The sequence below is a fragment of the Rousettus aegyptiacus genome, unplaced genomic scaffold (assembly GCF_014176215.1).
Source record: "Rousettus aegyptiacus isolate mRouAeg1 unplaced genomic scaffold, mRouAeg1.p scaffold_m13_p_12, whole genome shotgun sequence".
Lineage (NCBI taxonomy): Eukaryota > Metazoa > Chordata > Mammalia > Chiroptera > Pteropodidae > Rousettus > Rousettus aegyptiacus.
The window spans coordinates 19,757,740-19,765,609 of NW_023416287.1; positions in this window are offsets into that span (position 1 = coordinate 19,757,740).

Sequence of the window (7,870 nt, forward strand, 5' to 3'; positions counted from 1 at the left end):
ATTTCTCTATCTTCCTTTTTTTTTTTTTTTAACTCAAAAGAGGTACATGGCAATCTTTATAATTTATTTCGGTAGAGTGGATGTAGTGATGGGTATCGATTTAAATTACTCAACTGTGAAAGACCATTGTACAAGAGTAGTTGCTGCAGCACCATTCACAGCAAAAAATAAACAGAATTGCTATCAGAAAAAGAACAGCTGAATAGATCAGTACACCTGTACTCAGAACATTACCCACACTCAAAAGGATGAATCTGAATCTGACCTCCAGCAGATGACTAGGGAGAGATTTCCATGAGATTCTACTAAGAAGATGCAGAAGAATGCGCGATGTCAATTTTTATTTAAAAAATGACAAATAGGTATGTTTATACACATAACATTGCATACATACACATTAGTACATACAGCTACCCTTATTACAGGACCAACGCAAGAGAACATAGCTCGACATAGCAAGTCTTATTTTAAATGTTCATAAAACATTATTAAATATTCTATTCTACTTTGACAAATATACTTTTGTACAAACCTGAGAGACCAGTTTCAAAGTTGAATTTTTGTAACTCCTCAGCTCAGTGCCAGAATTAGAAGGGGAGCTGGTCTCTAAGCCCTCTGCCAACCCCACACCCTCTGCGCTTCTCAAGGCGCTTGTGGACAGCAGCGTATGCATGGACAGCCCAGCCCACACACCCACACTGCACCTTTCCCTCACCTCCATTGCTCCATGGCCACAAGCCTAGGGATGGCTGCCTCAAAAATGACTCACAAAGACCTGGAATTGGGATCAAAGCCCTTTGGGCAGAAATTCCAGTACACAGAGCAGTGGGGGAAGGGAGCCTCTGGGTGGCCAGGCTTCTTAGCTCCTTGGATTCCTTACCTGGTGGAGACATGGCAAGAAGAGGGGCAGAGGGACACCCCAAAGCTCAGGGCCCAGGGCAGGGGGCTTTCTTGCTCAAGTTTAAGGGAGGTACTATAGTATCAGCATGTACAAAATAAGTACAGAGAAAATCAGCACACACTAGGATAAGGGTTATTAAGAGTTGGAGGCTAATGTGGTGAAAAAGGTGAGCAAAGAATCAAGGAATACAAAATCTCTACTAACCTAAGGCACGTGCATCGTCACATTTATATACGGCAGGAAAGCATGGGTATGTATAAAGAAAACGAGTGTTTTCTTTTGCTTTAAAGTCTTGACAATTGAAGTCAGTATCACCAGTGAGGGAGCAAACAGCCACTGCGTGCTTCCTCGTGCGTGCACTCAGGACCCGTCACTTTGGGAGTATCACTGACAAACACGTGCAACCAGAACCAAATCAGCAGGAACCAGATAAACCCAAACCACAGGGCAGTCTACAAAATAACTGGGTTTGACTCCAAAAGTCTGTGTTGTGAAATACAAAAGCTAAAGAACTGTTCAATTATAGATGACTAAAGGGGGCCAACAACTAAAGACAATGCATGATTCTGAACTGGATCTCAGACTGGGGGGAAAAGCCCTAAGGGTCATGCCTAGGACTATCACTGACATCTGAACACACACTCTGCATTCTCAGATAATACTGAAGTAACTTTTCCCTGTGTTTGACTACTGTACTGCAGTGATGAGAATGTCTTTATTCCTAAGAAACATGTAGTTAAGTATTTAAGAGTAAATGGGCACAATGTAATTTATTCTCAAATGGTTCAACATACACAATGATAAAGCAAATGCGGCAAAATGATCACAATTAGTCAATCTTGGAAAAGGGGAATTCTTTATAATATTCTTATAACTATTAGAAAATTTTAATTACAGAAGATTTTATGAGAAATATGTCTGTAACCAGAAGAGGGGAACTCTGGGTATGATCATGGACTGAGGCGACAAGCAAAAAAAATATTGATGGAAATACCCAACAGATGACAAGAGTAAGAAGCAAAGAGAAGTGCTAGTGCTCCAAAATTGAAGGGAAGTAAAACTGAGATGTAGAAATTCGTTAAGAATTAGAAGAATAAGATCAGGGGAGTTACGCCCACTGGCCTCAGATCGATTCTCTACAGTTAACCTGCTCTGGGGCGGGAGAAGGCAGGCACCCTACAAACCTGGCAACAGGAGTGGCGCTTGGAACAGTCCCTAGAAGAGCACGCTGGCAGGGGTCAGGCGGAGAATAACCGGTTTGCTGAACAGTGAGTTTTGTAAGTATTTGTAGGGGCAGATGACATAAGGCCGAACGCAAGTAAGCTATCCTGGAAATGGGTAAGAGATGCTCTACTGTTCAGTCCTTGATCTCAGACAAAATGAATGCTAGGGTCCAGGTGTCCAGTCTTTTAGAGATGATTTTATCCCCAAAACTTCACTTACCCTAGCCCAGTTTGCTCTCCCCAGCTAATCTCGCTGGTCATATCTGACAGAGGCTTATTCGTTTTCAACTTCTGTTTGGAGTAAAACATCTTGGCAGCTGTCCGAGTCCTAAGTAGCTCCTCTATGAAGTCAGTTGTGGAACTCTGGGGACTTCCACCTAACTGCAGAGTCAACTGACACATGAGAACTGGGAAATGAGACAGAATTCCACATGTAGAACACAAAACGGAATATCAGAATCCATGCTACAAACCATAACAACGCAGCCATTTTTTTTTTCATCCAATTTGAGACATTGTATTTATTCGTGAAATTGAACTTCACAGCAGTGACAGGAGCTACAGTTCACATAGCCAGGACAAGTAGGATTACAAAATGACCCATAGGACAAATACAGCACAGTATGCCCCTCTCTCATGGAAACGGTGGAATACGGCAGGGAGCCTTATGATAACGCAGGATTCACCAACACCAGAAGGCCAAATGGCCCCCATAGTCAAAACAAGGAAAGGCACAGCAGCTCTCTTAACATGCCCTCTGCATGAGCTCCAATTCTTTGAAAAGAGGAAGGCTATAAGAGCATTGTTTGTGAGATGGGAGTCTTACAAATCCAGAAGTCAGAGCAGCCCTAGACTTGGTGCAGCACTGTTCAATCTTGGTCCATGGCACGAACAGCAGGATGAGGTGGTCAAAGGTTAAATCTCTTGGGGAATTTCAACCAGGGACATGTTGCCAATTTAAAGCTAAATTACATTTCATGATGAACTTGCAGTTGATGAAATGCTAACTGATCAACACATAAGATACTCTCTCCAGACATATACTACAAAGAGAACACTAACATACAGAAAATATTTCGGCTCCTATTCATCAGTAATGGACAGGAAAGATTTTGTCACATAGTAGACTATTAAAAGCAAAACGGGTCAATGAAACGTTATAAAAGACGCAGGTCTTTCAAATCAGAGTTTTATTAAGCTAGGTATTGACAAACCAGAAGAATTAAAAAAGAATGACAGCACTACATTGGCCTGTTTCCCACATTTGGGGGGGGGGGGGTGCGGTTCAGTGCTTTCATTCTCCAATCCAACGTTATTGTTTCTACTAACTCCTGCATTTACCAATACTTTTATGTGGCCCTAAAATATGCTATGTTGTCACAATAAATGTATTTTTCCTTCCCTGGGACGAAACATTAAAAAAAAAATGGGGGAGGGGAATATTAAGATGCGTTCTATCCGGTAAGGATTTAAAAAATTCTCATCTAGAAAGAGTGAAAATATCATCAATAACTCAGGCTAAAAAAAAAAAAAAAAAAAAAAAGTAGAGAAGGGAGGGCATTTAGAAGGAAAAAATCTCCTAGATAGACCTGTGCACAAAAATAATTCTGGAAAAAATTTCCAAGTCCCACTGGAGGCTAATCCAGGCATCACTTGCCAATCCTGGGGGAGTCTGATCCCTGAGGGCAGATGTGATGCTGCCAGAAGGGGCAACTGAGGAGCCAGGGCTGCAGTGACACAGGCGGTTAACAGCTCCAGGAAAGGCACCTCCACTCCACTGAACAGCGATGCCAGTTTTACCGCTGTGGGTTTTAAAACATCAAACTTGTATCCTAATATACAACTACATGTGTCAATTATTCCTCAGTGAAGTTTTAAAAAAACTTTGTATCCTTCACGGCTTTTACATAAATTTGTCAAAAAATTTAAGACGCAACTTGATAACCGAGAACAGAGGGTTTTTCTTTTTCAAACATGAACAAATAAGACAGATTTCAAAATATCGAGTCAAGAAAAAGGTAAACTGTCAATGTGGCTACTTACCCATTTCCTCCCCAAAATAAGAAAGAAAAAAAAGCACTTCTTAAATATTAGAGGGAAAATATTAGGTTAGAGTTAAAAATTCTTAGGTAATTTTTTTAATTCATTCAACACTGAATTATTATTTCTTCTCTCAGCCTTTCCAATTAATAGGGAGGGAGGTACACACAAACAGGAACAAGCTGGAATAGCCTACAACTACCTGTAAAAAACAAATAGTTTATTCCATTTTTCCAAGCAGGGTTTAAAATATCAAAGTAAAAACAGTAGTCATATAATTACACATTTAACTCACATTATTTTGTAGAAAAATATATAAAATACCCCCAAAATGGCACTATCAGGTTAGTAACCTTTAGAATGCTAAAATCCAGGTGACTGAGGTATGCTGGACCTTAAAATCACTAGAACTACTTAAAATACATAAATGGGCCCCATTATGAGATATAAATAGCAATATGATAAAACAACTGTGAGGCGAGCAAGGAAAGAAACCTGAATGTCACTCAAGCTTAGACTAGGATAAACCATGAAAGACATGGGTACAATACATCTAGATTCTTGAACTAAAATGTCATTTGGGGATGAATGTTAGTAAATCTCTCCCTGCAGCTTGTAGCCTGTAGAAAAAAAGCCAAACACATTTGTTGAAATATTTGTTATTTGTGTCAAAGCCTCTACTTTTAAAAGTCAAAACTTTTATTAAAACACAAAAACTATACACATCACAATTTCATTGTGAGAATTTTTTCAAACTCTCTCATGTAAAATGTAGTTGATGCTGAGAAACATTGTGCTTTTCTTATTGGGCACTCCCCAACTCTTTCCTGATCCAGTATCCTACTGGCTTTTATGACCTAAGTAACTTTTTCTGGCCCAGAAGGGACCTGGGAGGAAACCAGCCTCACTCATCTCCTTGGACCAATGAAGAGCCGTACTCTGCAGATCGGGGAAGCGGGGCCTGGAAGAGGACCTAGTCTCAACTCCCGGTCCTTGGCCTCCTGACCACAGACATGGGTCTTCTTTGTTCATTTTGGTAAAGATCAGAGAAGGGCTCTAGCCACATGATCCCTTTATATATTGTCTATCCAACTTGTATGCTTGACCTTGGACTTTTAATAGTCTACACTGCAATTTGTGAATCATCCATTACGGCCAAATCTTAGAAACATCTGTTCCCAGTGGAAACTAATTACAGCAATAAAGCCAGCTTTGTTGAGACTTTCCCTCATGGACTGAAACTCACCTACCAGCTTCCCAAATCTTTCCACCACTAAAACAGGAAGTTAAAGATATCAGTAAATAGATTACTCTTCCTCCTCTTCCTCATACCTGCATCCAGCCTAGCCTCACCAACGATTCTTGCCGATTATGAAAATCTTTCAAAGGAAACCAGGAAAAAATTTTTACTTTTTAAGGTACGGCATCTCACAGAATTCCAAACTGCTCAGAGATCACTTTGCGATCCTAAATCTCTGGACACAAAGGTCCAGGCTTTGGTGGCTAACCTGGTTTGCTTTCGAATGGTCACAGGCCAGATTTGCCTATCCCCACCCGTAGAAACAGACCTTCACAAGTTAAAGCTGCATAACATGAAGTCATCTGGGTTAATGATTCTAACTAGTCAAGTTCAACGTAAAAGTACATAAGCCCTCTGTGTGGTTTCTTGTGGACAAGGAATCTGCATGCTCAGTTATATCCTCACACATGAAAACTCTAAGAAAAAAGCAGAAGTGTCAGAAATAAATATAAACTCATCTGGTTTTAATATTTAATAAGTGGAATGTGTAATTTTAAATCAACAGTAACAGCGCTAGACCAGCAAAATGACTGGTCATTCACACACAATGACCACAGGCTCAGATTCAGCTTGGTTCAAAGCCATTATTTCCACTCTGTTGACAGCAGTCAGATTTGGGTCACCCATGTACTAGCAAGCTAATCTGATTAGGCTGATTAGGCTGATCAGGTTTATGCCTAAGGTTTTGTTTGCGGACTATGGTAAACATCACAAAAGGAGCTCCTCATACCAAATCTTGGAAAATGACTCTTAAAGAAAAACCTCTCCAATCTTTTTACTTACAGCAAAAAGAAAACTGCTTCCTTTCCAACACCATGTTACATTCTTGAAGGAAATACAATTTTTTAAATCACTGAATCTGATTATTAAATCACCGAATCTTCATTTAAAAGAAAACAGTGAAATGTGTTTAGACCTTGATTTCACTTGGGGAAAAATGGTGAAAATCATAGTCTGAACACTGAAAGGAGCTGGGGTCTAAAATATTACCAAGCTGGGAGGGGGCGCGGGGGGGATGAGCAGAGGGGAGGACATTATTTTCTTATTTTACAAAATACTCAAAGCCTACCTATCTTAAGGAATGTCCTCCTAAACTTTTAATATACAAAAACTCTGCCTTAAGATTTTCTTATCTAGAAACATAATTTCGGACTGATCTGAAGAAGCCATGTTAGAAGCCACTGCCTAACATCATGGTTGCTTTGTCAGTTCATTCTGATCCCAACAAGCACCCAGTGAGGGAAGCACTTCAGCCAAAGCCATCACCAATTTTGCAGGTCAGAAATAAAAAATAAAAAAAAAAAAACAAAAAACAGGCTGATTAGCTCAAGAGTCCCAAAGCTAGAAGGGACCTGCAAGGACTAATTTACCCTAGCCAGAATTAGACCTAAAACTTGCTAAGTCTAGGTCTGAGGACTACATCAAGCCCAGGACACCTGAGGTACACAATAAATGAAGACTTTCCATCTCCTGACTTGGAATTTCTAGGGATGGACTTTCAAAATACATTATGTCAATCAAGTTCCCCAGGTGATTCTGAAGCCCATCAGTTTGAGGACCAACAGCATGAGTGAATTCTAAATCCATACCCAGCCAGAAAACCTATTTGTTGACCTTGCCTCCACACAACACAGGACCTGCCACACAAACCAAGCAGCTTATTCAAGTGTACCACACCAGTGACCTAACCTGAGTTAGTCATATCAACATTATATGCCTCGGCCTAAAGAGCCAGCTCAATGGGCTTAGATCACAGGTACACACAGTCATCAGCTTCACTCCTTCCCAGGTAACTTCTCAGTTGACATTCCTTAACAGTATCTTCGCAAACTCCATGCATTCCCGGAGGTTATCTTCTTGTAGTTTAGCAACATGTATGATGTCAAATGCCTTCCGAAGGTACAAAACATTTCAGAAAAGGTATCATACCATTAACTTCTAGAGGAAATAATGTTGAGTGTAAACCTAGTCAAAATCAAGTTGGGTTTACAGATCATCTATAATTTTGGTAAGTACTCTAAAGAAAATACAGAAAACTGCCTTCTGCCCATTTAACTTTATTTCATATTGAAAATGGCAGTAAGGCTTTTGAATTCATTTCTTATGGTGACAATTTCAGGTTCATTTTATAGATCAAGACAGTGTTCACTGCCTTTGAAACATTCTTACAATAAAAAACAGACCAAAAGAAAGTATATTGCCATGGTCCTGCTGTGTATCTCAGGAGGAAACAGGCTAAAAAGGGTTCACAGCAGCTACGTCAAGCCTTGGACTTCTACAAGACCTCTTACAGTAATATAAGAACATAAAACAGCAGGAAGCTAAGAAATGTAATATGAAGAATACAGAACAAAGAGAACAGGCTTAGAAATAAATATATTTGAAAAAAATAGTTGAGGATTTTTA